Here is a 23,760-nt window from a genome sequence, read left to right as displayed (position 1 = left end):
AGGGTCAGAAGAGATATCACAACAAATACAGAATCAGAGTGAAAACTTAGAAATGGAAGAAAGAACCATAAGCCAAGAATTTCTGATGTCTTCTAGAACATGAAAAGGCAAGGAAATAATTCTTCTCTAAACCCTCCAAAAGAAGTACAGCCCTGCCCACACCTTGACTTTAAGATTTCTGACCCCAAAAAGAGTAAGACTATAAATTTGGTTAGCTTTAAACCACAATAATTTGGTAATTTTTACAGCAGCAATCAATAATGAATACATTACATTACACAGAAGTGGGATGCTGCTATGCAAATATCTAAAAATATGGACGTGGACTTAGAATTGGCTAACAGAGGTTGAATGAATTTTAAGGAACATGATAGAAAACAAAAAACAAAAAACAAAAAACCTTTGAGTTCCTTGAAGAGATTGTTACTAGATATGTGGATATTAATCACTATGCTAGTGAGGATTTAGTATGTCATGTAGAGCATGATAGAGAAAAGCTTTATTTTCTTAGAGAATATTACAACATCAAAAATAGACTATCAGAACACATATGGATATTAAAGACTGGTAAGATCTCAGAAGTGAGGAGCATGGAAGAGAAAATATCTAGTTAGAGAACACTTAAAGTGTCATATAGAGACTATTCCTAGCCTTTAAAGATGGATATTAAAGATGCTGCTGGTGAAGATTCAGGAGGTAAAGAGGAAAATGTTATTGGAAATGAGGAAAGTATCTCTTTGCTACATAATGGTAGAAAGCTTAAATTAATTATATTTTAGAGTTATAATGGAAAGCAGGACTATTAAGTGATAAACAAGGACATTTATTTGAAGATATTTCTAAACAAAGTGTTTATGAGGCAGCCTAGTTTCCTCTTACTATCTTCACTTGCTGTTGTCACTATAATGTGAGAGGAATGAAATCAATTGGGGAAGAACTGTTGAACAAAAAGGAACCAGGATTTGATGTCTGGGGAATATCACCATCTTTTAAGATTTCAAAAGATGCTAAAATTAGAGTAATTGTAAGGAAAGCATGCTCTGGAGATACCACCCTGCTGGTCATGTGTTCCTTCAAAGGTACTTAATGAGTTTCTGTTTACAGGTGGAGCTGCATCACATCAATTATTCATTGAGAGATGGGATTAAGATGGGGGAATAGAAGGACTGGAGCTCAACTTCTCTCAATAAAAACAACAAAACTATAACCAAATGCTGAACAACCTTCAACCAAATGGACTATAAACTTTATAAAAGATATGCTATTCCAGAAGAAAAAGAGGAGGCCACATCAAGAGGTAGGAGGGGCAATCACATGATATAAGCAAACCCATACCTCCTGGGTGGGAATCCCACAGACTGGAAAGTATCTGTATCACAGAGACTCACCTACAGGAGTGAGTTCTGAGCCACGCATCAGATCCCCAAGCCTGGGGATCTTGCATTGGGGGAAAGAGATCTGGAGCATCTGGCATTGAAGGCCAGTGGGGCTTATAAGCAGAAGCTCCATGGGACTAGGGGAAACAGAGACCCCATCCTTGAAAGGCACACACAGACTTTTACATGCACTGGATCCCAGGGCAAAGCAAAGTCTCCATAGAAATCTGGGTCAGATCTGACTGAATTTCTTGGAGGATCTCCTGAGAAAACAGGGGGCGACTGTGGCTCATTGTGGTGAAAGGACATTGGAGGCAAAGCTCTTGGGAATATTCATCAGTGTGCCTTTCTCTGGAGGTGGCCATTTTGGGAAAATCTGGCCCCACCCATCAGGGCTGAGAAATCCCAGGTTAAACAATAATCCAGGTGGGGTCACAGCACCCCCCTTCATAAATGGGCTCCCTAAAGACCCCAGGCACACAGCCACAACTAATATCAACCAGAGACAAAGCCCCACCCACCAGAGGGATAGAAATCAGCCCCACCTACCAGTGGGCAGGCATTAGTCCCTCCCATCAGGAAGCCTACAGCAAGCCCCCATACCAACTTCAGCCACAAAGAGGGCAGACACCAGAAGTAAGAGGGGCTACAAATCTATTGTCTGAAAAAAGGACACCACACCAAAAACCTATAAAAATGAAAATACAGAGAACTATAACTCAGATAAGAGAGAAAGAAAAAGACCCAGAAAAATACTTAACTGATCAGGACATTATCAGCCTTCAGGAAAAAGACATTAGACTGTTGATGCTGAAGATGGTGGAAGACATTGGATATAAACTGGAGGCAAAGATGGATAATTTAGAGCAAATACTGAGAAAAAGAAGTACAAGGTTAAAACTTAAGCAAGCAGAGATGCAAAATACAATAAATGAAATTAAAAATTCATTAGAAGCAACCAATAGCAGAATACAGAAGGCAGAAGAATGAATAAGCGAGGTGGAGGACAGAATATTGGAAATCATGGATGTGGAACAGAAGAGAAATTGAAAAGAAATGAAGATAGTGTCAGATAACTCTGGGACAACATTAAATGCACCAAAATCTGTATTATAGAGGTGCCAGAAGGAGAAGAGAGAGAGAAAGGGATAGAAATAATATTCCAAGAGATAATAGCCAAAGACTTCCCTAACACAGGAAAGGAACCATTCGCTCAAATCCAGAAAGCACAACGAATAACATATAAAATAAACCCAAGGAGGAACACCCCAAGACACATATTAATCAAACTTAACAAAATTAAAGACAGAGAAAATATTGAAAGCAGCTAGGGAAAAGAAACAAATAACATACAAGGGAACCCCAATAAGGTTATTGGAAGATTTTTCAGCAGACACTCTGCAGGCCAGAAGGAAGTGGCATGATGTACTTAACGTGATGAAAGGAAAAAATCTCCAACCAAGATTACTTTACCCAGCAAGGCTCTCATTCAGATTTGAAGGAGAAATCAAATGCTTTACAGAGAAGCAAAAGCTAAGAGAATTCAGCGACACTAAACCAGCTTTACAACAAATACTAAAGGATCTTCTCCAGGCAGAAAAGAAAAGGCCACAACCAGAAACAAGAATACAGCAAATGACAAGGTTCACTAGTAAAGGCAAATATATGGTACAGATACAAGATCATCCATTCACAATTATGCTACCAAAATCAGAAATTGTAAGAAAAGGAGTGTACAAATGCAGGACACTGGAGATGCACTTGCAATTAAGAGACCAACAATTTAAAACAATCTCATATATATATAGACTCTTATATCAAAACTTCAGAATAACTGCAAACAAAAAATCTACAATTGATACACAAACAAATAAGAAAAATCAATGCAAATACAACACTAAAGATAGTCATCAAACCAGAAGAGGAGAGAACAAGAGAAGAAGGAAAGAAAAAAGAACAACAAAACCAAAACCAAAGCAATTAATAAAATGTCAATAAGAACATACATTTCAATAATTACCTTAAATGTTAATGGACTAAATGCCCAGCCAAAAGACATAGACTGGCTGAATGGATACAAAAACAAGACCCATATATCTGCTGTCTTCATGAGACCCACTTCACTTCTAGGGACACATACAAATTGAAAGTGAGAGGATGGAATAAAATATTCCATGCAAACAGGAATCAAAAGAAAGCTGCAGTGGCAATACTCATAACAGACAAAATAGACATTAAAATGAAGAATATTTTAAGGGACAAGGAAGGTCACCACCTAATGATCAAAGGATAACTCCAAGAAGAAATATAACAATTTTAAATATCTATGCACCCAGCATTGGTTCACCACAATATATAAGGCAACTGCTAACAACCTTAAAAGGACAAATTGGCAATAACACAATCATAGTGGGGGACTTTAAAGCCCCACTTACAGCAATGGACAGATCATCCAGATAGAAAATCAGTAAGGAAACACAAGGGCCCTGAATGAAGCATTAAACCAGATGGATTTAATAGATATTTATAGGACATTCCATCCAAAAGCAACAGAATACACATTCTTCTCAAGTGCACACAGAACATTCTCAAAGATTGATTACATCCTGAGCTACAAATCCAACCTCAGTAACTTTAAGAAAATTGAAATCATATCAAGCATCTTTTCCAACTATGACACTATACGACTGGAAATCAACAACAAGAAAAAAAGTGCAAAAAACACAAACACATGGAGACTAAACAACATGCTACTAAACAACAAATGGATCAATGGAGAAATCAAAGAGGAAATTACAAAATACCTAGAAGCAAAGGACAATAAAGACATGACACTTCAAAACCTATGGGGTGCAGCAAAAGCCGTTCTAAGATGAAAGTTTATAGCAAGACAAGCCCATCTCAGGAAACAAGAAAAAGCTCAAAAAAAAAAAAAAAACAGCTAACATTACAGCTAAAGCAGCTAGAGAGAGAACAGACAAGACCTAAAGATAGTAGAAGGAAAGAAATCATAAAGATCAGAACAGAAATCAATGAAATAGAATGAAGAAAACCATAGAAAAGATCAATGAAATGAAAAGCTGATTCTTTGAAAAGATCAACAAAATTGATAAACCCTTAGCCAGACTTATCAAGAAAAAAATAGGACTCAAATCAATAAAATTAGAAATGAAAAAGGAGACATAACAATGGATATCACAGAAATACAAAAGATCATAAGAGACTACTATTTGCAACTATATGCAATAAAAAAGAAAACCTAGAAGAAATGGACAAAACCTTAGAAAAGTACAATCTTCCAAGAGTAAACCAAGATGAAATTGAAAAGATGAATGGGCCAATCACAAGTACTGAAATTGAAAATGTGATTTAAAAATTTCCAACAAACAAAAGTCCAGGACCAGTTGGCTTCACAGGCTAATTCTATCAAATATTTTGAGAAGAGCTAACACCTGGCCTTCTGAAAGTATTCCAAAAGATCGCAGAGGAAGGGACACTATCAAACTCATTCTACAAGACTACCATCACTCTGATACTTAAAAAAGGCAAAGACACCACCAAAAAAGAAAACTACAGGCCAATGTCACTGATGAATATAGGTGCAAAAATCCTCAAAAAAATACTAGCAAACCACATCCAACAATACATTAAAAGGATTGTACATCATGATCAAGTGGGATTTATCCCAGGGATGCAAGGATTCTTAAATATCCACAAATCATCCACAAATCAATCAGTGTGTTACATCACATTAACAAACTGAAAAATAAAAATCCTGTTATGCTCTCAATGGCTACAGAAAAAGCCTTTGACAAAATCCAACACCCATTTCTGATCAAAACCCTTCAGAAAGTGGGCATAACGGGAACCTACCTCAACATAATAAAGGCCATATATAAGAAACCCACAGCTACCATCATTCTCAATGGTCAAAAGCTGAAAGAATTCCAGCTGAGATCAGGAACAAGACAAGGATGTCTGCTTTCACCACTGCTATTCAATATAGTTTTGGAAGTCCTAGTCATAGCAACCAGAGAAATAAAAGAAATAAAAGGAATCCATTGGAAAGGAAGAAGTAAAACTATCACTATTTGCAGATGACATGATACTATACCTAGAGAATCCTAAAGACTACCAGAAAATTGTTAGAGCTTGTCAATGAATTTGGCAAAGTAACAAGATACAAAATTAATACACAGAAATTGACTGCATTTCTATATACTAATAATGAAAGAATAGAAATTAGGGAAGCAATCTCATTTACCATCACATCAAAAAGAAAAAAATACTTAGGAATAAACCTACCTAAAGAGACAAAAGACCTGTACTCAGAAAACTCTAAAACACTGATGAAAAAAATCAAAGATGGCACAAACAGATGGAAATCATACCATGCTCTTGGATTGGAAGAGTAAATATTATCAAAAGGACTATATTACCCAAGGCAATCTACAGATTCAATGCAATCCCTATCAAATTACCAAGGACATTTTTCACAGAACTTGAACAAAATATTTTAACATTTCTGTGGAAGCACAAAAGACCCAGAATAGCCAAAGACATCCTGAAAAAGAAAAATAGAGCTGGAGGAATCAGCCTCCCTGACTTCAGACTATACTATAAAGCTACAGTCATCAAAACTGTATGATACTGGCTCAAAGATAGATCAGTGGAACAGGATAGAAAACCCAGAATTAAACCCACATACCTACAGTCAACTAATCAATGGCAAAGGAGGTAAGAATATGCAATGGAGAAAGACAGCCCCTTCAATAAGTGGTGCTGGGAAAACTGGACAGCCACATGGAAAAGTTTGAAATTAGATCAGTTCCTAACACCATACACAAAAATAAACTCAAAATGGGTTAAACACCTAGATACAAGTTCAGATACTATAAAACTCTTAGAGGAAAACCTAGGCCAAACACTCTCTGACATCAATGACAGCAACATCTTCTCAGATGCACGTCTTACGGTCATGACAATAAAACAAAAATAACCAAATGGGACTTAATTAAACTTACAAGTTTCTGCCCAGCAAAGGAAACCCAAAACAACACAAAAAGACCACACACAGAATGGGAGAAAATATTTGCAAATGAATTGACTGACAAGGAATTAATCTCCAAAATTTATAAACATCTTCTGCAGCTCAATACCAAAAAAATGAACAACCCCATCAAAAAATAAGCAGAAAATCTAAAGAGATAATTCTCCAAAGAATACATATAGATGGCAAAATACAAATGAAAAGATGTTCAACATCACTCATTGTTAGAGAAATGCAAACCGAAACCATTATGAGGTACCACCTTACACCAGCCAGAATGGCCATCATCAAAAAGTCTACAAACAATAAGTGCCAGAGAGGGTGTGGATAAAAAGGAACCCTAGTACACTGTTGGTGGGATTGTAAATTGGTGCAACCACTGTGGAAAACAGATGGAGATTCCTCAGAAAGCTAAAAATAGAATTACCATTTGATCCAGCAATCCCACTCCTGGGCATCTATCCAGAGAAAACCATGACTCATAAAGACACAGGTACTCCAATGTTCATTGCAGCCCTACATACAATAGCCAAGACATGGAAACAACCTAAATGTCCAACCATAGAGGAGTGGCTAAAGAAGGTGTGGTACATATACACAATAGATTATTACTCAGCCATTAAAAGGAAAGAGATATGGGCATTTGCAGCAACATGGATGGACCTAGAAATTATCATGCTAAGTGACATCAGTCAGACAATGAGACACCAACATAAATTGCTATCACTTACATGTGGGATCTAAAATAGGACAAAATGAACTTCTTTGCAGAACACATACTGACTCATAGACATTGAAAAACTTAAGGTTTACAAATGAGACAGGTTGGGGTGTAGGGGGATGCACTGGGGGTTTGGGATGGAAATGCTATAAAATTTGTTGTGATGATTGTTGTACAACTATAAATACAATAAAATTCATTGAGTAATTAAAAAATAAAATAATAAAATAAAATACTGGCTATTTAAAAAAATATATATATACATACTCATCCAATTTTAGGTTATTTATAAATTACATTGTTTACTCAATAAACACTATCTGTAACCAGGCAGAAGTACTTGGACTGTACAATCTTTTGAAAATGCTTCAAATGGAACAAAAGGTTCTATTGCACTAAAGTCTCTATGAAGAGTTTAAGCATGTCATTCACAGATTCCTTTCAAATGGACACTAGAAGTAAATATGAAATTATCCAAGAAATATCTGTGGACTAGCCTTGTGTCTAATTAAATGTTTCATTGAGACATACATGTGTGACCCACAATTTTCTTGTAAAATATAACAGCAGAAGTATTTCCATCTTGGGTAGAAAGCAACAAGAGTCAGAACAAAATAAAGTAAGGCTGGCAAACTCTCAAAATTCTACAGGCAAGTTAGCAGCTTAAAAAACTACTCAGTTGAAAACACATGCTACCTTTCCTATAAAAGAAGGATGACTCTGAGGGCTGAACCAAGAAGCATGAAGGCAGGGCTGTGAGGCAGAAAGTCTTCTTCCCAGGGCTTACAACCTTAAAGGGTTTGTGGGCTGAATTTCAAAATTTCTAAGAAATTTTGGCTTCCATTTTCACCTGTTCTAATTTTTTTTTCAACTTTTAGGCCAGCTCACAATTTTATCTTGAGAGAAGCTAACTTGTTTCTTGAGTTCCATGTGTTTACAAATGGAGAGAAATTGTGCCTCCATTGAGGAAGGGTTACAGACATATGTTCCCTTATATGTGATTTAGAGGATGGTATTTGGGAATTTGGGGCTGATAAAGTTTAGAGGATATTTTGGATTTCAAAATGACGCTATAGTGGGTTTAGACTTTTGGAAATGTTGGAATGGGTTGAATATACTTTACCTGTGGAGAGCACATGAATATCAGGGGCCAGTGGCAGAATATAGCAGGCAGAATATTCCCCCCACCTCAAGACATCTAATCTTAACCTCTAGACTTGTAACTATGTTATGTTACATGACAAAAAGGGACTTTTTGGTGTGACTAAGTTAAGAATTTTGAGATGAAAAGAGTTTCCTGGATAATTTTGGTGGGCCCAAGATAATCACAAAGGTCTGCATAAGATAGAAAAAGGAGAGAGAGCATCAGAGAATGATATGTGGTGAGAGACAGAGGTTGGAGTCACCCAATTTGTAGCTGAAGGAAGGAGACATGAGCCAAGCAAGAAACTCAGACTGAGTCTAGAAGCCAGAATTCAAGAGGATTATTTCCTAGAAATGCCATAAGGAATGTAGCACTTCTATCCCCTTTACTTTAGGGTTTCTGACTTCCAGAAAGTTAAGAAAAATACATTTGTGTGGTGTTAAGACATTACATTTGTGGTGCTTTGTTTCAGCAGCAATAGGAAAGTAAAACAGTGGGAGAAAATATCTCAGAACTTCAGGGACAAAGAGGCTTCTCTGATTAGATGTTTGCTAAGTCAACTGAAAAAAATATGCAACCTAAAATTTGAGAATTATTTTTTTATTTGGCAGCCTTACTGAGGACTTAAACATAGGACAGACACTCAAACAGTCTGAGGGGTGGTTCTGAAGTGATAAGTGAGAAGCTAGAATATATAGGAGTTTTTACTGGAAAAACAAACAAACAAAAAGATAAACAGGTAGCAGGAACATCAAAAGATTATTATTAATTAAAGAAAAATGGGACCTCTCAAATAAATGAATTTAACACTTTATGTATGGGAACATACAAGAGTCTAGGGTGAATGAAATTATGCCTTTTATGTGCACCTTAACTATCTAAGGTCAGTATCATGTTTTTCTCTATCTTGAATCCCTTCAAGGTGTATGTTTGAGGGGCAGTAGTGGCTACAGGTGCAGATGGGTGGATGGCTGAAATATCATTTGCTGATGTGGTAGGCAACTTTCTTTGTCTACAGCTGCAATGTGATGGTCCCTGCCTCCCTGTTCAGCCCCATGATGTGGGCATGATGAGTACTTCCCTGGTAGGTTCTTGTGATGTGATTTCCCTCTCAGTGCTCCTTAGACATTCTGCAGCCTCTACCTGCAGTACAGGTATCTCCAGTGTATGGGAACTAACGGACCGTCATTAAGGTAGAATCCCTCTGACCAGCGCCACCCATTTACCTCATTATCTCTTTATCACGTAGGGGAAGTCAGAGACCCAGCAGACAAGGAGAACATTTCACCTGGTCACTTATTTTCAGCAGGGCTAGTTGTGTCAGGCTCATCTGTTGTCAGAGAACTCCCAACTGATCCAGATATTAAATGAGTTTATCCGCCTTTTGTTGTAGATTAGTGATTATAAATACTCTAAGTCAGGATCCTCCTTCTATTGCATGGTAAGACACTCTGCACGTGTGTTTTTCCTTCAGTTATGGGGTGCCAAACCAGTTCATCTTCACAGCAGCTCACAGTTGTGCTTTGGTGGCCTGTTGTGTTATTTCCAGGGTTTTAGTTGCACTTGGGCATAAAGCAACAGGTATAAAATAGTCTATTATTTTGGGGCTGAATCGGAAGTCCCTGTATATTTTTATCCTTCAAAAATATAGCATTTTAGACATTAATATACATATACATAAATGTGTGTATATATATATATGTGTGTGTGTGTGTATTTTTTAACTATATAAATAGTACAGCAGACAAGGAAAAGGTATAGTACTATAGTATTTGAGCTCAGAAAGATTCTGTTCCCCAAACCACAAAGATATTAGCAAGTATTCAGAGAAGCGCTCTCTCCCACGTATTTAGAAACCCTCACGCACCAGCAAATCATACTCCATGCCCTCTGATGTATTACGTTAGAAGTTCCAATGTGAGTAATGACAACCTCAAAACATGTTTTCTTTTCTCATCCCACTTACCTCAACTACTGAAGCATGACCTTTTTTAATAACAAGAATATATTTCAATTCAGTTTAAATATCAGCACTGCATCTTTATTCTGGTAGCCTTCTGCCTGCATGAACACATTCAAAATAATACATATTACCTATTAAATACATTTATATTATGCATTTTTCTTAATAAGAGTGATAAAACACTACATGGAGTGATTATGAATTATTTCCAACATTTGTGTGTGTTTTAAGTAAATATGATTATGAAAAACTGTTTTTATTTTCATGAATTTAAGTTATGATACTTCCAGTTTAAGGTGGAACATTGAAAAGCAGATTTAGTTTCTACATTCTTAAAGATCCTCTGAGTCAATAATTTCTAACCAGAGTACCTGAATTTGAATGAATTAAACTTGGATGTATATATTTGTTTTCAGTTATGTCTAACTGAAAATGATCTTTCCTTCAATTACATGTTCAGGCAACAAACCCCAGGAGTATTAGGAATATTGATAGCTTTATTTTCATTAAAAATCACAGGTAGTTTCATATTACATTTTACCTACTGGAGATCTAGAAATTTATATTAAACTGATGAACTACAAAATCATGATAAATATTAGACCTGCAACTCAATATTTTTATTTAATGCATGACTGGAGACATATTTATTCTTCTATCAAAAATGTTGCTTAACACTTTTGCATAACCACTTTTCAATGCAACTGTTTTCTGTTATATCCTTATATATTATATTTCATGAATTTAAATTATTATTTGGAGAATATCATAGGCTTTGTGAGCCTGCCAAAGAAATTTATGGAGCAAATACGAGGAACACCTACTCTCAAAGGATAGTGAACACTATGGTCAATTAATCTTTGACAAGGGAGGCAAGAACATAAAATGGGAAAAAGAAAGTCTATTCAGCAAGCATTGCTGGGAAACCTGGACAGCTGCAGGCAAAGCCATGAAACTGGGACACACCCTCACACCATGCACAAAAATACACTCCAAATGGCTGAAAGACTTAAATATACGACAGGACACCATCCAACTCCTAGAAGAAAACATAGGCAAAACACTCTCTGACATCAACATCATGAATATTTTCTCAGGTCAGTCTCCCAAAGCAATAGAAATTAGAGCAAAAATAAACCCATGGGACCTCATCAAACTGAAAAGCTTTGGCACAGCAAAGGAAACCCAAAAGAAAACAAAAAGACAACTTACAGAATGGGAGAACACAGTTTCAAATGATGCAACCGACAAGGGCTTAATCTCTAGAATATATAAACAACTTATACAACCCAACAGCAAAAAAGCCAATCAATCAATGGAAAAATGGGCAAAAGACCTGAATAGACATTTCTCCAAAGAAGATATACAGATGGCCAACAAACACATGAAAAAATGCTCAACATCTCTGGCTATAAGAGAAATGCAAATCAAAACTACCATGAGATACCACCTCACACCAGTCAGAATGGCCATCATTAATAAATCCACAAATAACAAGTGCTGGAGGGGGTGTGGAGAAAAGGGAACCCTCCTGCACTGCTGGTGGGAATGTCAACTGGTACAGCCAGTATGGAGAACAGTTTGGAGATACCTTAGAAATCTATACATAGAACTTCCATATGACCCCACAATCCCACTCTTGGGCATCTATCCGGACAAAACTCTACTTAAAAGAGACACATGCACCCGCATGTTCATTGCAGCACTATTCACAATAGCCAGGACATGGAAACAACCCAAATGTCCATTGACAGAGGATTGGATTCGGAAGATGTGGTATATATACACAACGGAATACTACTCAGCCATAAAAAAGAATGACATAATGCCATTTGCAGCAGCATGGATGGAACCAGAGAATCTCATACTGAGTGAAATGAGCCAGAAAGACAAAGACAAATACCATATGATACCACTTATAACTGGAATCTAATATCCAGCACAAATGAACATCTCCTCAGAAAAGAAAATCATGGACTTGGAGAAGAGACTTGTGGCTGCCTGATGGGAAGGGGAGGGAGTGGGAGGGATCGGGAGCTTGGGCTTATCAGACACAACTTAGAATAGACTTACAAGAATATCCTGCTGAATAGCATTGAGAACTTTGTCTAGATACTCATGTTGCAACAGAAGAAAGGCTGGGGGAAAATGTAATTGTAATGTATACATGTAAGGATAACCTGACCCCCTTGCTGTACAGTGGGAAAATAAAAAAAAAAAATAGTGAACATATTTTTAAACATAAATTCAAAATCAACACAAACGGGAGGGAAAAGAAGATCAAAACACAATATTAGAAGTCACTAAGCTGATGAACAAGTTGTAACTTAGAAGTGGTGATTGAGTTGAATGCTAAACCAACAAAGTATAAAGAAAAGAACAAACCAAGTGATGTAATAACCTCTGCCCCTGCCCCCCCCCCAAAGATTCAGGAATTCAGGAATTTAGGTATTGTCTGCTCCTAAAAATGAAGTGAATGTGGGGTTAAATAGAATTGGTTAAACAATCTATTTAAGTAGCTGTTGGACCCCCTCACCTCTTCTGCCCCTCTGTGGATTTGGAGACTGTTCATAGAAAACAGTGCCTGATTATTTTCAGAAAAAGGCAAAAGAAAGGGACACACTACCAGTGCAATTAAGTGCCAGATTTAAGGCAGGAGTCAGGCATTATACTGAAGCTAAGGAACCAGATGAGAGTCTACAGCAGCCATGATCACACTGCTCCAACAGCAGTTTCCTGGATTTGAATTGACAGTCAAACTGATAAGACAACATAGCATCACCAACACACTTAGTAAGAGGAAAACATACAGAATATGCAGCAACACAGCATGCACTACAACAGCATGGCAGAATTCTTGGGCCTCTCTGACATATTATCTGAATGTTTCAAACACATCATATTGGATTCCACATGGACGACAAGGTAGAGTCCATAGCTTTGAAGTGATTACTGTGAGTAATATAAGCCTTCCTTCAGTTTTTATAACCTGCTAGTCATACCCTTCCTCAGAAGTATGTAATAAGCTCCCATTCACAGATGGAGATGCATTTTATCGTGTATAGATTACTCATCAGTTAGAGATGATTTATTACATGTTCCTTAATAAACATTGTCTGTAACGAGGCACCAGAGCTTCGATTGGTACATAATAACTGAGCAGAACCCTAATTTATTATGTATTTAGTGTACTTATACTATCTTTATTGTAGGAGAGTTCAAATAAGAGTTAAATCTGTAGTCATCCTTGAAGTAGAGGAAGGCCAGGCCAGGTGTTAAATCTCTAATTTGATACAAAATATTGTAAATTCTAACCTTCACCTCAGAGATTTCCAGAAGACAGACCTGGATTTTACATGGTAAGGACAGAAATTGTCCTCTGGAGATATCTGAAGAACATAATGGAAAATGGCTAAAAGTACCAACTTTTTTTTTTTTATCTTTTTTTAGGGCTACCCCTGTGGCAGATGGAGGTTTCCAGGGTAGGGGTTGAATCTGAGCTACAAGGATCCTACAGCTCTGATTCAACCCCTAGTCTGGGAACTTCCATATAACACAGGTATGCAGGGAAAAAAAAAAATTCATCCACTAAAAAAGACTCAATAATACAGATATTACACATATGTCATATAAATATATTTTAGATATACACATAGATTTTTTGTTATAGATATGTGTGTGTGTATATATATGTATATAATGCATTATATAATATTAAGTTGTGACAGAAGTATAAAATGTAAAACAGATAAGGAAAAATAATTTTAAAAAATTGTTTTGGTCATACCTGAGGCATGCAGAACTTCATGGGTCAGAGATCAAACCCAAGACATATGGTAACCCAAGTCATAGCAGTGACAATGCCAAGTCCTTACCACTAGTCCACCAGGGAACTTGAAATATCACTTATAATAAAGAAATAAGTGGGCTAATATTTCATGGTGTAGCCATCATCTGACAAAACTTTGAAAGAACAACAGAATTGTACCTAATAAAGGTAGATAATGGCAATATTAGGAGAAAATGTGAACAAAACAGAGGAATATGAGTGTGGGATATACAAAACAAATCAGCTAGAAACTTGAGTACAGAAATTTAGGGAAATAACTGGGAAAATAAGAGTGGATTTTTCTGGAGTTCCCATCATGGTGCAGCAGAAATGAATCCAACTAGGAACAATGAGGTTGTGGGTTTAATCCCTGGCTTTGCTCAGTGGGTTAAGGAACCAGCATTTCCATGAGCTGTGGTATAGGTCCCAGACATGGCTTGGATCCCTCATGGTGTGTCTGTGTCATAGGCCGGCAGCTTGGAACCTTCATATGCCTTGGGTGTGGCCCTAAAAAGCAAAAGAAAAAAGGGGGGGGTCTTCCTAGGACCAGCAAAAATAATCACACAAAGATGAGGAGTGAGACGAGTTCCTGCTATGGGGCAATGGGATCGGCATCTCTGTAGTGCCAGGACACAGCTTCAGTTCCTGTCCTGGCAGAATGAGGTAAAAGATCCGGCATTGCCACAACTGCGATGTAGGTCACAACTGTGGCTTAGATCTGATCCCTGGCCTGGAAACTCCATATGCCATGGGGTGGCCAAAAATGTAAAAAAAAAAAAAAAAAAAAAAAAAAAGACAAAGCTAATTTGGGGCCAAAATTTACACAAGAAAGATTTTATTCAAGCTATTGCCATAAGATTAAGCCCAACTCAACTGAAATAAATGTGGTTGTGCATTAGGGTGAAATAGTGGAAGAAATATTGGAAGACTTTAAGGGAAAAGTTAATCAATGGGATATGTAAATATGAGTTATTCCTGAGTTTGCAATTGTTTTCTCCTCTGTGATTGGGGTTCTGTATCTGGTAATTCATGTCCATCAAAGTTAGGCTCCTATCCTCCCATAGGAATAAGAGGATAGTAGTCCTACCTCCTTCAAAGTTTACCTGTCAAAGAGATAATTTCTAGGTCCCTGAGCATCACTTCTCCTGGGTTGTAAAATTGGCAAGTGACTAGGAGAAGATTTACTTTCATTTCAAAGAGGCAGAGAAATAATTTACAATTGCAAGTTTTCTAAGTAAATGCTCTAAGAAAAAATGAGGTCAGGTGCCTACTGTCAGGAAGAAAGATGTCTAAAATTTAGCCAAGCTTTAGTGGAATATTTAGGCCATTTTGGGTCAGTGGGAAACATACACTCTGGAAGGGCCTGAATCTTCTCAAGAGTATGGGGTGTAGAGGATTTTAAAGTCTTAAAAGTTCTCTTGTGAAAAGTCTCTCCCAGAAGAACATGATATGAAATCAAACAGAAATGAATAAAATCTTCCATAGCGTTAGGTGAAGAATCCTTGGGCATCATCTTATCTAACTTATCATTCTTCATATGGTTAAGCTAAATTTTTAAGCTTAAATAGTTACTTAAAGTCACAGTTACAGTAATAGCTGAGTCGGAGTCAGAACATAAATCTCCCGTAGTTAATTACCAAGGCAAAGAATGCAAGATAGATTAGCTTCAATTCCCAGTTAGCCATCATTATGTTTATATTTTAGGAAAAAGAGGACATGGAGAACTGGGGTGGAAAAAGAGATAATTAGATACTAGTAAGCATGATATTTAGGAATATTCTAGTACAAAGTTCATAATATAATCCATTTGTTATTATTACACAGCGCACTATGTCAAAATGTTCATCATGGTATTAGTTTTAGTTTGCTCTCCTAGCAAAACATATCAGGATATCCACATGGCTCTTCTATGTACCAAATATTTAGGCTATTAATTATGTCACTAGGCATTTTTTTCCTATTGAAAGAGCACAGCATCTATAGATATCCTGCTTTTGGTTTTCTTTCAAATATACATGAAAATTATAAACCGTATACAACTAAATTTTAACCACTGGTGTTAACTGATAAGTATTGTGGATCAGAGAAGTCTTAGACAACAGGCTTCAGTAGTAAAGACAAAAATAACTGAGAGCAATGGCTCTTTGTACATATTCCAGATGATTTCTCCTGCCTAACAGGGTTTTCTTGTTTGGATGTCAAGTTGGTCAATTTGTTTTAACCCGTCTCCCTAACAAGATACAACAAAAAGCTGGCAAAACACCATCTGGGTCAGATCAAAGGCACTGCTGGGCTGTGTCCTCAGCATACTGATGGACTAATGCTGCCAAGTGTCCCTCTGCTTATCACAAGACAAAAATGTCACATTGACTGATCTTTCTTCTTTAGCCTTTCAAATCGTATGAAGTCTTTCAATAAGGAGAAGTTCATAACACGTTTAGCACAAGTGACACTGAGATATAGATTTTTATAATAATTCCTTTCTGTCTTCTGTTTTTGTTTTTTCTTTGACTTAAGATGTTTTCTTCCTTCCGTGAACACCTGTAAAAACAGATATATGTAGGAATTCCCGTCGTGGTGCAGCAAAAATGAATCCAACTAGTTACCATGAAGTTGTGGGTTCCATCCCTGGCCTCGCTCAGTAGGTTAAGGATCTGGTGTTGCTGTGAGCTGTGGAATAGGTGGTAAACACGGTTCAAATCTTGCACTGCCGTGGCTGGGGTATAGTCCGACAGCTGTAGCTCTCTTTTGACCCCCAGCCTGGGAACCTCCATTTGCTGCAGGTGTGGCCCTAAAAACAAAAACAAAAACAAAACAAAACAACAACAAAAAAAACAAATATGTAGATATATTTTATATATATGTAATATATTGCTCTCTTGATAAATAATGTAGTAGCTAAACATGAGTCAAAATCAAGTTATATTAACTGAGACCTTTTAATTTATAGTACAAATTAATATACTCATTTTACTCAGTACATTTCATAGTGACTGAAAAATAAATAAACCATGAGACAAAAACATAGGTTTGAAATTTTGGAAATTCAGGAAACTCCCTAGTTGAGCAAAAAGTTTTTTTAAAAAATTCAGCACATCACAGTTTTCTTAATCCCAAGTAATACTTATTAATAATATTTTGGAATGCATGTCAATAGAAGATTTTAAGCTTTGAAAATACTTGAAATAATCATGTGTTTCCTCTATGCAGTAGTTTTTATGAACTTGCTCTCTGGTGTGTCAACACTATTTTGTTTTTCTATTTATTTATTTGTTTGTTTTCTTTTGGGCCAAACCTGTGAAATGCAGAAATTCCCAGGCCAGGGACTAAACCTCTACCACAGCAGTGACACAAGCCACAGCAGTGACAATACCAGATCCTTAACCCTCTGAGCCACAAGGGAACTGTTACTCTTTTTAAAGTGAGTAATTATATCTACCTACCTATATATCAATGCAAAAACACACATGTATATATACATGTAGATGCATGTAAACATGTAATTGGGAGTATTTGAGGGAGAATCATCCGAACTAATATTAAATATGCTGGTCTCAGGTTAAATATGGAATATGAAGGTATCAATATATGTTCATCATTAATGATGGTCAAATACACAGTTCTCACCACATAAATTAATTATTTTCTATCAATCATCAGTTTAATTGAAGTTTCAAACAGAATTTCTTTAGTCACTCCCACATCTACTTGAAAAGCTCTCACAGAAATCAAAAGCAGATTATAATATTGAGGAGCTGGTTAAATTTCTACTATCTCCAGACTCGTTGTAAATATTATCATCATTAGAAAGATAGTTGTTTCCTTTTCTCCTTTTGTTACATTGCTCAGACTTCCAGAAAATGTCATTACCATGCAAATTACCCTTCCACAATATTCATTGAACCCTTTTTATTGTGAGTCTAGCTGACTCTCAATCCTCTCAGTTATCTATAAGAAATCTTGAAAGGGTCAAAACAGCAGAACAATGTACTATTTTGATATAAAACATGAAAGAACAAGAATTTTGTTTAAAGTTGTATTTTTGTATAGTAAGAATATTGTAGATGCAAAATGCTGAAATAGAATATATTCTTATGTGTTAAATAGATAAATTAAACTAAGAACTGGGACAGATTAATTAATTTTTTTACAACCTCCATATAGCACTTTCAGCATCCTCTTCTGAATCTGTGTTTCCAAGAAAGAACCTATTTCATCTCATCAGGGAAAGCTCTAGCAAGTGGCAATTGTTCCACTTGTTGAAATTTCTGCTTCCCTATTAGCAGGAACTATATTATGTGAACTGATAGCCATTCTCAGCAATGGAAATGAAAGCAGAACACTTTACATTCATAACACAGGTAATATTTTGTTCCCATGATATAACTGCCATATCTAGATCAACTTTTCCCAACCATTTTGACCTATAAAAAATTTGCACAGAAATGTGTGATTTCATAAACCATGTGGGGGAACTTAATCACTTTGGGGATATTATAAAAATTTATAAATATAGAAATAACTTTAGCATCTATATGATGCTGCCATTATAAAATTTATTTTAATAATATAGCTAAGTATTTCATTTTTCTTTCCATTTATTTATTTACTTATTTGTTTGTTTATTTATTTATTTATTTTAGGGCCACACCTGCAGTATATGGAGGTTCCCAGGCTAGGGATCAAATTGAAGCTGTATATGCCAGCCTCTGCCACAGCCACAGCCAATGCAGGATCTTAACCATGTTTGTGACCTAGACTTCCAAATCCTGATATTCCCCTTTCTTTCTGACAACTCTTTCCTATCTTTAGATCAGTTTGAGCCCCAAATGCCCTCATTGGATTACAGGGCTGGGGCAGGCCCTGATTCCTGTTTCCTGACATCTGAGTTGTTAATAGAGTGCTGCTTTGGTGAAACTTAGGCCAACATTGATCAGCCCAAAGATTTCCTTTCTGACAAGCAGGACGAAAACTAGGGTTATGACTAGGTCTTAAAGATGATCCTGTTGCTAAGGATGATTTCCCTTTTAATTGAGCTTGACATTCTTTCTAAAAATGTCCTACTTTTCCACAAATAAAACATTTTTTTCCTGAGCTGCTAAGCATTTCTTTCAATGCTGCAGCAAGCATTGCTTGAGCATAACCTGTACTTCCTAAATTTTGACACAATAAAATCAGAGATGCCTCCTGAATTTCTTACAGGAGCCCAAGGCCCTTTTGCAGTCTTTATTTGCATGTTCATATGCCAATTGTTTAAATAAAATATCAGCCTCCTGGGAATGTGATACTTGGCAACATACCACTTGAGTTAGGTGGTCCACAACTCTGGGTAAGGCTCTGTAGGGCCTTGAAGGATTTCCACAAAAGATCCTTGTGGATTTCCTTTCTCAGGAATTGTCATCCACAGTCTTTGGGCAGCCAGGCTCAACTGCTCATACGCCCGAGGGTCATAAGTCAGTTGTTTTGCTAAGTCAAGGAAAGGGCCTGTCCCAACCAACATTTCAAAAGTAATTGGGACATTATTTCTTTGATTTAAGCAAGTCTGTTCCTGGCAAAAATCTGAAAGACTAGACTTCCAAATTAAATAGTCTCCGTCATCAAGGGTGGCTTTGGTTATCATATGCCAATCCCATGGGGGAAGCTGAGGTGTCCCCATGCTACCATATTCATAGTAAAGGGAGCTATAACTCCATTCTGTATTACACTCTCCTGAAGAGATTTAAGAGCTTTAAAATCAGAAGGGTTATGCATATGGATATTTTGTCCTGGGACTTGAGAATCAGGGCCAATAGTTATAGCGCATGCTAAAAAGTTTGATACTCTAGACTAGCAGATTTTAGGGCTGATTGAAGGGGAGTTAGTGTTACCTCCACAGCTAAAGGCTTGTTTAAACTCTCATCAGCAAAGGGATTAGTCTGAGGGGGAGCAGAAGGCATTGGCTTTTCTCTATGCTCCTGCAAGGATTCCAAATCTTGTCTTACTAGTCCTCTACACATACACACACACACACACACACACACAAATATAAATTAAAAAAAAGTTGTTCCTATATAACAAAAGGCTGGAATGATAGATTTCCATGTAGAAAAAAACAGAAATAGAAAGACAGGCCCCAGACTGGTGGGCATGGCTTAAATTTTCTCAAATGAGATCCCAACACTTCCAGGTCCACAGTACCCTCACTTGGAAACCAAGGGTTATATTTGATCATGGCTTCTAACAATTCCTCTAACTTCGACTCTGTTACCCAAGCCCCTGAATGTCTCCTCATACATTTAAGCAATTGAATATAATGTTTAGTTTTCTGTGATTGATTCTGCCCCATTGTTATCCTGGTTTAAAGTTTCTATTTGCCTACTTATGTTCGTGACTCGGTTGAGTGCAAGGCTACTGTTTCCGCTGTCTGCAGTTCCACTTTTTCCTGATCATGGCAGACCTTCTCTTTTCTCTGCTTGCCGCAGAACTTCTCTTCCATCCCCACATTGGGCACGACTCTGCCACATCCAGGACTGCAGAACAATGGGGAATCCTGGAAGAGGGACAGTGCAGTATAACAAAACACGCAAGACTACTTTACATTTAGAAAGTTGGGGACCAGGAGGCACTCTGTTCTGCACAACCAAAGGCACCTAGGCTTTAGCTCACATGACTTTTATTAAGGAAGGTGAAGACATTTCTGGGGAAGGTGGTGAGATTAACATTAGTGCGATTAAGGAAAGTGACAAGATTAGTGGGCAAGAAGAGGCATGGGCAATGACCAAGTTATCTTCTTAGTGATATCAAAAAGGGTACCCTTAAGACATAGTGTAGTTGTTAAAGCTGTTTATAGAATAACATGTATATCTTGTCTTTGAAGGGGACCCTGTACTTTAGAACTCTGCCTCCACAGATATTTGCCTTCTGCAGAGTTCAACTGTTTGGTGGTCTCCAAATACCTAGTCCATAGCTCATAGCAAAGCTGGATCCTTAACCCACTGAGTAAGGCCAGAGATTGAGCCAGCATCCTCATGAATACTAGTTGGGTTCATTACTACTGAGCCATAACAGGGAACTCCTATACTTAATTATTTGAATCACACATGAAGTTCTATTTTTTATAATGTTGACTAAACAATTTAAATCTTTTTTTGCCCCTTCATTTCTCTTAATTGGATTTTTAAAAATAATTTTATTACATTTATAGTTGTACAATGATCATCACAACCCAGTTTTATAGCATTTCCATCCCAAATCCCCAGTGTATTCCCCCACACCTAACCTGTCTCCTATGGAAACCATAAGTTTTTCAAAGTCTGTGAGTCAGTATCTGTTCTGCAAAGAAGTTCCTCGTGTTCTATTTTTAGATTCCACATATAAGTGATAGCATAGGACATTGGTGTCTCATTGTCTGACTGACTTCACTTAGCATGATAATTTCTAGGTCCATCCATGTTGCTGCAAATGCCGTTATCTCTTTCCTTTTAATAGCTGAGTAACATTCCATTGTGCATATGTACCACATCTTCTTTAGCTACTCCTATGTTGATGGACATTTAGGTTGTTTCCATGTCTTGGCTATTGTATATAGGGCTGCAATGAACATTGGAATACCTGTATCTTTTCAAGTCATGGTTTTCTCTGGATAGATGCCCAGCAGTGGTATCTATCCAGATACATTTGATACTGATACCAGTGTCAAATGGTAATTCTATTTTTAGTTTCCTGAGGCATCTCCACACTGTTGTCCATAGTGATTGCACCAATTTACATTCCCACCAACAGTGTAATAGGGTTCCCTTTTCTCTACATCCTCTCCAGCGTGTACTGTTTGTAGACTTTTTGATGATGGCCATTCTGGCTGTTGTAAGGTGGTACCTCATAGTGGTTTTTTGTTGTTGTTTGTTTGTTTGTTTGTTTTGTTTTGTTTTGTTTTGTTTTTTCTAGGGCCACACCCATGTCATATGGAGGTTCCTAGGCTAGGGACCTAATCAGAGCTATAGCCACAGGCCGACACCACAGCCAAGCAACACCAGATACGAGCTGCCTCTGCAACCAACACCACAGCTTATGGCAACACCAGATCCTTAACCCACTGAGGAAGGCCAGGGATCGAACCCGCAACCTCATGGTTCCTAGTCAGATTCGTTAACCACTGAGCCATGACAAGAACTGCTCATAGTGGTTTTGATTTGCGTTTCTCTAATAATGAGTGATGTTGAACATCTTTTCATGTGTTTTTTGCCCATATGTATGTCTTCTTTGAAGAACTGTCTTTTTAGATCTTCTGCCCATTTTTTAATGGGATTGCTTCTTTTTTGGTATTGAGCTGCAGAAGGTTTTTATAAATTTTGGAGATTAATCCCTTGTCAGTCACTTCATTTGCAAATATTTCCTCCCATTCTGTGGGTTGTTTTTTTGTTTTGTTTAGGATTTCCTTTGCTGTACAGAAACTTTTAAGTTTAACTAAGTCCCATTTGTTTATTTTTGTTTTTATTGTCATTACTCTAGGAGGTGGATCTGAGAGGATATTGATGTGATTTACGTCAGAGAGTGTTTGGGCTCTACATTCCTCTAAGTGTTTTATAGTATCCAGTCTTATATTTAGGTCTTTAATCCATTTTGAGTTTATTTTTGTTTAACCAATTTAACAAGTGACGTACACTAACTTTATGTGAGAATATATACGATTGCAGATATAACAAAACATGTTCCATTTAGGAGTGACTGTTTATATGAACATTTCACCATCAGTTATATAAAAGTAAATTGCATTAAGTGCCTACTTTTTCTAATACCTGTTCTCTATATTTTTACTAAGTCTGCTGTATTATTCTATAACATCTATGTTTTATATTAAAATTTGAGATAAGTGAAAGTAATTTGGGTTTATATTTTAAATTTACTAGTATTTCCCAATGAATAACATATAATAGATAAATATAATCTTACTTCTCAAATAACAACATATTAAACTGGAAAAATCATCACTGCATTTTATATTTTTAATAATTGCATTGCTGGCAAAATTACTTTTAAGTATTAAAATTAATTTAATAAATAATTTTTAAAGTTTCATCAAATAATTATAAGTCTTAGAATGGGCAAAAATTACCTCCAGAAAAATTTGGAGAAACATCAATTTTTTTTTGTTAATTTGCATTTTAATATCAGGGTTCTTTTTGCTTTCTATGATAACCAATGGTTCATTTAAAAAGAATAAACTGTACTTGGGAGTGATTGTTTGTTACTACTTCATGAAGACATTTATTTTCTCTACTACTCTCTGCTCCTTTTAATTTTGATTTTTTGGTCTGCATTTACACCATATGGAAGTTCCCAGGCTAGGGGTTGAATTAGAGCTGCAGCTACCAGCCTATACCACAGCCACAGGAATGCCAGAACCTTCAGATCCTCATTGACAATGAGGCCAGGGATTGAACTGCATCCTCAAAGATTCTAGTTGGGTTCATTACTACTGAGCCAAAATGGGAACCCCCTCATTTGTTTCTTGAAACATTCTAATATGCCCTTAGAAGTTCCATTTTAAGAACGCCTTTCAATAATGAATTTGTTAGTTAAAAATAGCTTTTCTCTTTTTATCTATAAATGTTTTCTGAAATGACTTCATGGAACTACTTCGAAAATGCATTAGGGATAGCAGACTACATATAAGGGTTACAGTATCTTTCAATAGGCTA

Source organism: Phacochoerus africanus, chromosome 13, assembly GCF_016906955.1.
Source record: "Phacochoerus africanus isolate WHEZ1 chromosome 13, ROS_Pafr_v1, whole genome shotgun sequence".
In the NCBI taxonomy this organism is placed as follows: Eukaryota; Metazoa; Chordata; class Mammalia; order Artiodactyla; family Suidae; genus Phacochoerus; species Phacochoerus africanus.
Note: the sequence above shows the minus strand (reverse complement) of the source record.